This window comes from Neophocaena asiaeorientalis, unplaced genomic scaffold (assembly GCF_003031525.2).
Source record: "Neophocaena asiaeorientalis asiaeorientalis breed wild unplaced genomic scaffold, Neophocaena_asiaeorientalis_V1.1 scaffold69, whole genome shotgun sequence".
NCBI lineage: Eukaryota > Metazoa > Chordata > Mammalia > Artiodactyla > Phocoenidae > Neophocaena > Neophocaena asiaeorientalis.
Window position 1 is genome coordinate 1,076,186 of NW_020174373.1, and position 8,009 is coordinate 1,084,194.

Consider the following 8,009-nt stretch of genomic DNA (forward strand, 5'->3'; position numbering starts at 1 on the left):
ACACACACACACACACACACACACACACACACACACACACACACATATATAACTGAATCGCTTTGCTGTCCACCTGAAACTAAAACATTGTAAATCAACAAAACTTCAATTTAAAAGTACATAAGTAAAGGGGAAAAAAAGAAGTGCTGTTCAGAACAGTCTTAGAAAATGTGGACAGACTTGAATAGAAACAGGCAATACTGGACATATCCAAAAGGAGCCCTAAAACATCCCATCCCATAACCTTGCAAGAGCAGATTCCACCCATCCCCAGGAAGCAAGGATGCCACCAACACCTCCTGCCTGGACTTAACATCAAACACCTGTCCACAGGATAAAAGGCACAACAGGTAGTATCCATCACACATACATGGGGTATATTTGGGGTTACCACCACCAAGAACAACACCACAACCATCTGTTTGTATAATGAACAGTGGAACTTTATAAGAAAACCAGGGTTTGGTATCACTTGTTTTGAATTTTGCTGAATTCGTGGCTGCCCTCTCGGGCAAAAAGAAAGATGATACAAGTGTGACAGATAAACTTGAGGTTAAATACAAAAAGACCTTCATGGGATAGGAATGTTCTGTGGTGTGAAATCTTGGAGGGACACAGAACTAAGAACAATTTAGAAACAAATTTAATCTGCTGTGTGGGCACACACAGAACTGGAGTTCACTGAATATCAGATGTAGCGCCTCAGCTTTTAAAAGCGGGGGAGTAGGTGTGGGCTTGTCTAGAGACAGTACAAAGAGTTTCAAATTTCCAGAAGAAACTATATTCAATATCCTGGGATAAACCATAATGGAAAAGAATATTAAAAAGAATGTATATATATGTATAACTGAGTCGCTTTGCTGTATAGCAGAAATTAACACAGCATTGTAAATCAACTATAGTTAGTTCAATAAAAAAAAAATTTTTTTTTAATTCCAAAAGATTCACAACAGAGTGTTCAATGGATGAAACTGTATAGTTTGGGGGAAAATTGATCCCTCAATGGGCCCAGCCTTCTGTGGGGCATTTTAATACAGACCGTGAAGTCATTTAGGCAGGAGTCTGTGGGTCTAAATTTTAGGATTTGAAAATGTCAATCAGTCTAATATTTCTACCGTGTGATCATTAAGGAATCTGAAGGTACCTGGATAAATGTGAATTCCTGGTAGGGGATTCCACAATCTTTGGCCAAAATGTTGAGATTCCACCATATTCTTAAAAAGCCAATGGCCAAGAAGCTTAGAGGTTGTCTTTCATGGACCAGGTACTGGGTTCCATGGTGGCCCCCCCTCTCTCCCCCCCCAAAAAATGATATGTCCTCTTACAATCCATCAATGGGATGTTATTTGGAAAAAGAGTCTTTGTGGATGTGACTGAGGATCTTGAAATGAGATCAGCCTGGATGAACCAGGTGAGCCTTAAATCCAGTGATGCATGGACACATGTCCCTACATGAAAAGGAAACACAAAGAGGAGAAAGCATTGTTTACAAGGAGGTAGAGATTGGGGTAATGCATCTACAAGCCCAGGACCACCAGAAGCTGGGAGAGGGGATGCGACAGCTTCTCCCTCAGAGCCTCCAGAACTAACCAGCCCTGCCCACACCTTCGTCTCACACTTCTGGTCTCCAGAACTGAGGATACATTTCTGTTGCCCTAAGTCACCCCAGTTTGGGGTAATTTGTTACAGTAACCCCAGAGATCCAACACATCAGCTTGTCTTATTTTAGATCCCCATGAAAACTTGATGAACTGGAGGTCGTACTGTGGAGGGTCTGTTTCTGTAGACACTCCCATTTGTTGCCCCAAGGGCATGGGATAAACCTTTTACAGAAAAACTCTAAAAATATGTATACATCTGTCTACCTTTAGCCAGTTGGCAGGTTGCCTTCCTCTTTGCAAAATGACAAGGTTGTACCGGTGGGGGGGTCTGTCAATGTGTCACATCCCAGACTGATGGTGCAAGCATGTTCCACAGTCCAGCCCACCCAAGATAAACTGTGCACTTGCCAGAGAATGATGGCTTCAACTGGCGAGGGCGTGGAGAAAAGGGAACCCTCGTGCACTGTTGGTGGGATTGTAAATTGGTGCAGCTACTATGGAGAACAATATGGAGGTTCCTTAAAAAACTGAAAACAGAGCTACCATGTGATCCAGCAATCCCACTCCTGGGCATATATCCAGAAAGGATGAAAACTAATTGGAAAAGATACATGCACCCCCTATGTTCATAGCAGCACTATCTACAATAGCCAGGACATGGAAGCAAAAAGCAATTATACTCCAATAAAGACGTTAAAAAAAAAAAAAGCTACAAGGATACATTATACAGCACAGGGAACACAGCCAATATTTTATAATACCTGTAAACGGAGTACAACCTATAAAAATTGTAAATCACTATATTGTACACCTGTAGCTTCAGCAACTATACTTCAATAAAAAAATTTAAATTAAAAAAAAAAAAGAATGACAGCTTCAAAACTCTGACCTCCTTTTGGAGCTATTGCTACCGATTTTCTTGCTCTCAAAGATCTTTCCAGGGGCTTCCCTGGTGGCGCAGTGGTTCAGAGTCCACCTGCCGATGCAGGGGACACAGGTTCGTGCCCCAAAGGAGCAGTGAGAACAAGACACAGAGGACAGAAGCAGCATCCCTCATACTAGCTGCCAGTGTTCATAAGAGGGGCGTGTTATTATTTCCTGACTCCGGGGTGTGAGATGGCTGCAGGCTTTTGTGGTTGCAGGCTGGGTGTTTGTTCTTCTGAGCTCCTGCCGTGTGAGCCGGGATGCTTGCAGGTAGAGCCTACGCATCAGAGCTCTGTGGGGCCACAGGGAGCCGTCTCTCTCAAGGCTACACCTGGTGCAACTCCAGCTTGTCAAAAGTAAAGTAAAGGCTGCCGGAAAATGGAATCTCGGAAGGAGCTGAGTGCAGTTATTTCAGAAACAACCTGGATTTCTGGCCCCCCTCCTGCATATTGAATACGAATGAAATAGCACAACTTCTGCCCTCTCTCTTCCCAATCTTCAGGTTTCCTTCATGGTTTTCATTAAATGGGATGAGGTCGGTTGCGTATTTAGGTGGATGGGGTGCTATTCTGGAACGAGCACGCAGCGTTCATCAAATCGAGAGCTGAGGAGCGGTGACTTGAAGCTGGGTTCCACTGGGGCTGTCCGCAGGACTACGTCCATGGGGCTTCGGTTTCCTCCCAGCCCTGGGGCTGGTTTCCACCAGGGAGCATCCCTGGAGAAATGGGAGGAAGCTACAGGGGCTTTCCTAACCTCTTACAAGTGTCCCTTCCACCCCCATTCTGTGGTGACACGGACTGAACTGCATGCCTTCAAAATCCATATGTTGAAGTCCCAACCCCCAGGACCTCAGGATGGGGCTGTGTTTGGACATGGGGTCGCTAAAGACGGGATGAGGGTACAATGAGGTCACTAGGGTGGGTCCTGATCCCTTATAAGAACAGGCGATCAAGACAGAGACGCGCAGAGAGGGACAACCCTGTGAGGACACAGGGAGGAGATGGCCGTCTACACGCCCAGGAGAGAGGCCTCGGGAGGAACCAGCCCTGCCCACACCTGGATCTCAGATTCCAGCCTCCAGGACTACGAGAGATACATGTCTTATGTTTAAGCCCCAGTCGCATGACGATTGGGTGCAGCCCCAATGCATCACCCAATCAGTGGTGCATTGTTTTGGCAGCTCTAGGGAACTAAGACATGTGAGACAGAGTAAGTTTATCTCGGATGCAAGGGGGAGGAATGTAGGCTCCACTTCTTAGGGGCGAGGCAAGATAAGAACCTGTGGGTGGGAGATGTCAGGTCACCTCTGGGGCTGCGCCATCTTTAAGGTGCTTGTTTTGCGGGGACGGTGGGAAAAGGTGATGTCATTCGTTTGAAGTACCGCGACTGCACTCTGACACGCACCGGATCAGCTGCCGTAGAGCAGTGAACCAAGAATCCCGCCCCCCTTTTTTTTTTTAATACCCTTTTCTTAAAACCATCTTCTTGACTTCTCAAACCACTTTGGCCACCGAGCCCGGGCCCCACCCTTAACACTTCCTGCTTCAGTTTGCAGTCAAAAGCCATTTGAGTGTTTTACTAAACATTGGTGTGTAAACAATTCATGCTCTGAGGTTGGAGGGGTTCTTGAACATTTTTATGCCGCCATAAAAAAGCAACGAACTTTTGCCATTTGCAACAACGTGGATGGACCTGGAAGATATTACGCTCAGCGAAACACGTCAGGCAGAGAAAGACAGATACTGTAGGATCTCACTTATAGGTGGAATCTAAAAAACAAAGCAAACTAGTGAATATAGCAAAAAAAGCAGCAGACTCACAGACACAGAGAAGAAACTAGCGGTTACCCGTGGGGAGAGGGAAGGGGGGAGGGACAAGATGGGGGAGGGGATTAAAAGACACAAAGTATTACGTATAAAATAAATAAGATACGAGGGTATATTGTACAGCACAGGGAATAGAGCCATTGTATCTTGTAATAACCTACAATGGAGTTTAATCTGGAAAAATTGTGAATCACCGTGTTGTACCCCTGAGACATACACTATTGTATATGTATATGAACTCTATTTCAATTTAAAAACAAACCCCAAAAAGCCCTGGCTCATCCACCCCCCCCAAAAAAAAGACACTGTAAAAGAAAATACATAATTTATTGGAAAATACATTAAAAATTGTTTAGGGACTTTCTATTTTATTTCTCTTCTAGCATAGGTGGTACCTGGAGTTATGTTCAACTCCACGTATAGGGCATGCCACCGGGTACAAAGACCAGAGATGCCAGGTGAGAATGACACTAATCAGATCCTTCTACAGCGTTTGTGTTGTTCTGTCCATCACTCTGTGGGCAGCCTTCCCTGGTGTGCACATTCAACGGGTCCCGCTGAGTATTTCCTAATCTACAGCCCAGGGTTTTTCTTCCGGGCACTGTGGATATTCGAACCAGACAATTCTTTGCTGTAGGGGAGCTGTCCTGGGCACTGCAGGCTGCGGAGCAGAATCCCTGGTCTCCACTCATCCCGTGCCAGGACCATGTCCTTTTCCCCAGTGGTGACAACCAAAAATGTCTGCAGACATTGCCTCTCTGCAGAAGGAGGGCATTGTCTGTTGTAGAGAATCACTGTCTTAGCACAATGCATAGTTGCTATTCCACACAGATGACAGATAAAATTTTTGTACGTGGGTGTGTATATATACGTTTAGATAGATAGGTAGATAGATAGATGCTAGATGGATAGGTGGACAGATAGATCGAAACTATGTACCAGACATTTATTATATAATAGACAAATTAGATAGATAGATAGACCCACATTTGTCTTTTTAAATTTGGCTACAATTTTCATTTAAAGAAAACACCCCTAAAATTGATTTGTCTCCATGTAATCTTTTTGTTTTTAATTAATTAATTTATTTGCTCTTATTTTTGGTTGTGTTGGGTCTTCGTTGCGGTGCGCAGCTTCTCATTGCGGTGGCTTCTCTTGTTGTGGAGCACGGGCTCTAGGCATGCGGGCTCAGTAGTTGTGGGTCGCAGGCTCTAGAGCGCAGGCTCAGTAGTTGTGGCACACAAGCTCAGCTGCTCCGCGGCATGTGGGATCTTCCCGGACCAGGGCTCGAAACTGTGTCCCCTGCCTTGAAAGGCAGATTCTTAACCACTGCACCACCAGGGAAGCCCAGTCTCCGTTTAATCTTAAATAATACTTCTACACACTTAGCTATTTTCCTGGTATCTGTTCCATGACAATAATACTCAACCAATTCATCATGACAGCGTAGGGGGAAGCAAGTTTCACATGCTTTGTGAAACTCTCCAGTTTGAAAGAAACTCCATTCAGGGAAGCTGAAATGATATTTGTATAGAAAACAGTGCAACAAGAAATCCAATGCGGAAATCACAGTGACCAAAAGAAACAAACAAATTGTTGCGCTTGTATTTTTTTAAGTTTTTAAAAGTTTTTCTTAAGTAAAGGTCTATAAGCATAAAGAGCTTTTTTTTTTAGACCTATTTTTGTTTGTACCTACTTGGGTAGCATAATCCCAACACAGCATATGCGGGAATTATTCGCATTTGCAAAGCTTTCTCAGAGAATTTGAAGACACATTAGCTTGATACTTCTAAAGTGCTCTCAAGCACATTTCATTAATTCCCTAAAATGTCACTGGGCTAGTGCAAAAACTAGAACGCAACTTTGAGAAAGCATCACCAAATGCAGCTTTCCTCTGGAAATTGCAGCTTCCAAATGTAAGAAGTCCTCTTTCCGACATAACTCCTTCCAAACAAATCTTGCCTCAGTGGTGAAATTACTTTGTATAAAAGAACAGCTTAAAATTAGCTTGAAGCCAGGTAATGATTACTCTTAAAATATTTAGACGCTAATGCTGAAATTTTAGGTATTTTTAAATGTTTGAGCTGATCACCCCTAAGGCATCTGTGGACACATCCATATTCTTTGCTCGTGTGTGTTTGTTTTAAATTGAGCAATCTGGGCTTAGAGGGGAGAAACTGTGTTCATCCCGTGGAATTTTGATCTTGTCTGTCTAATCAGATGTCACTGGGAGAGTCTGTCCAGTTCCTGGGGGTTGAGGGGGTTTACGTCAGCAGACCTCACTCTTCCAGACGTTATTGCTTATCTCAGTGCCTCAGACGGAAAAATCTGGGGTCAGGAATCTCACTCATCTGTCTTTTATTGACCTGGAGGTCCTTTTAACACCCAGACAACCCCCAACTTCTATGAACAAAGAGATGTCGCCGCCTATATTCATTTAACGTTTTGTTTAAACATAGTTTTTAAAAGGAAGAAGATGCAGACATAAGTTATGTTGATTATTTTAATAAAGGATTTTAAAAATATAAAACAATCTATCGTTACGTCTGTACTATTTAAGTAGACTTTTATGAAGACATGGGGGAGGTGGGTGTTTTCCTAAGCATAGAATTAGCAGCTAGAATGAATACTCCTTCCTTGATTTAAGATGGAATTGAAACACGTTGTAGTTTTAACGCTGAGTTTAGCTTTCATCCCCTCAGTTTTCCCGAGATTTCTGGGACTGCGGTGTTCCTTCAATCGCTTCTGAAATACCCTCTGATTCTAATAAGAAGTCTGATCTTCTGTTTTTTTACCTAGAGAAATACAATTGTGAGCACTATTCCAGAGGCACTTATCCGTATTACAAAAACACATCTGCAAACCCAAATGCCTTTCCTAAAATACGGTTTGGATATTGGAGTGGGATAAAATGCTTCAAACGAATCAAGCCAAAAAAAAAAAAAAAGTCTAAAGTGTACATCCTTAAGAATTAAAATTTTAAGTATTTTTTTGTACGGTCCATTCGAAAAGCGTTTTATGATTCAAATGTTGTCCTTGTCCTCTGGCAAGCGATCGAAAAATTGCACAAACATTTTATCTCTGGACAAGAAGATCTAAAACACAGCAGTTACTCAAGAGACGAGACGTGAGCACAGAGAAATTGCACGTGGTTCACTTCCCCGCAAAGGACACTCATTTTACTGTGTGGGAAATCACTGTCTTCTAGCCTCAGTGCCACTGACTTTTGGGGCTGCGTGACTCTGTGAGGCGGGGCGTGCTGGGCACTGTGGGCTGTGGAGCAGTGTCCCTGGTCTCCACCCACCACGTGCCAGCAGCATCCCCTCCCCCGTAGCTGTCACAGCCAAAATGTCTCCAGACACTCCCAAGTGTCCCTGGGGAGGCAAAATAACCCCCAGGTCGTGAATCACGACTCAAGAGACATGAGGCCGATACACAAACGAACTGGAAATCGTGAACACCGATCTTAGCGGGACTGACTTGGGATCTGCTCGGCTGGGCCCCAAGTTTCTGGTTGGGTGACTATCTTCCCCACAGGTCTTCATGCTGGGGTGCAGGCCAAGGGGCAGCGGATACTTGGGGTGTCCCGCTCTTCCGGCAGAGAATGGGAGCTAAGAAGATTAAACAAACGAGGCTGTCGCATTTACAGCCCACACTT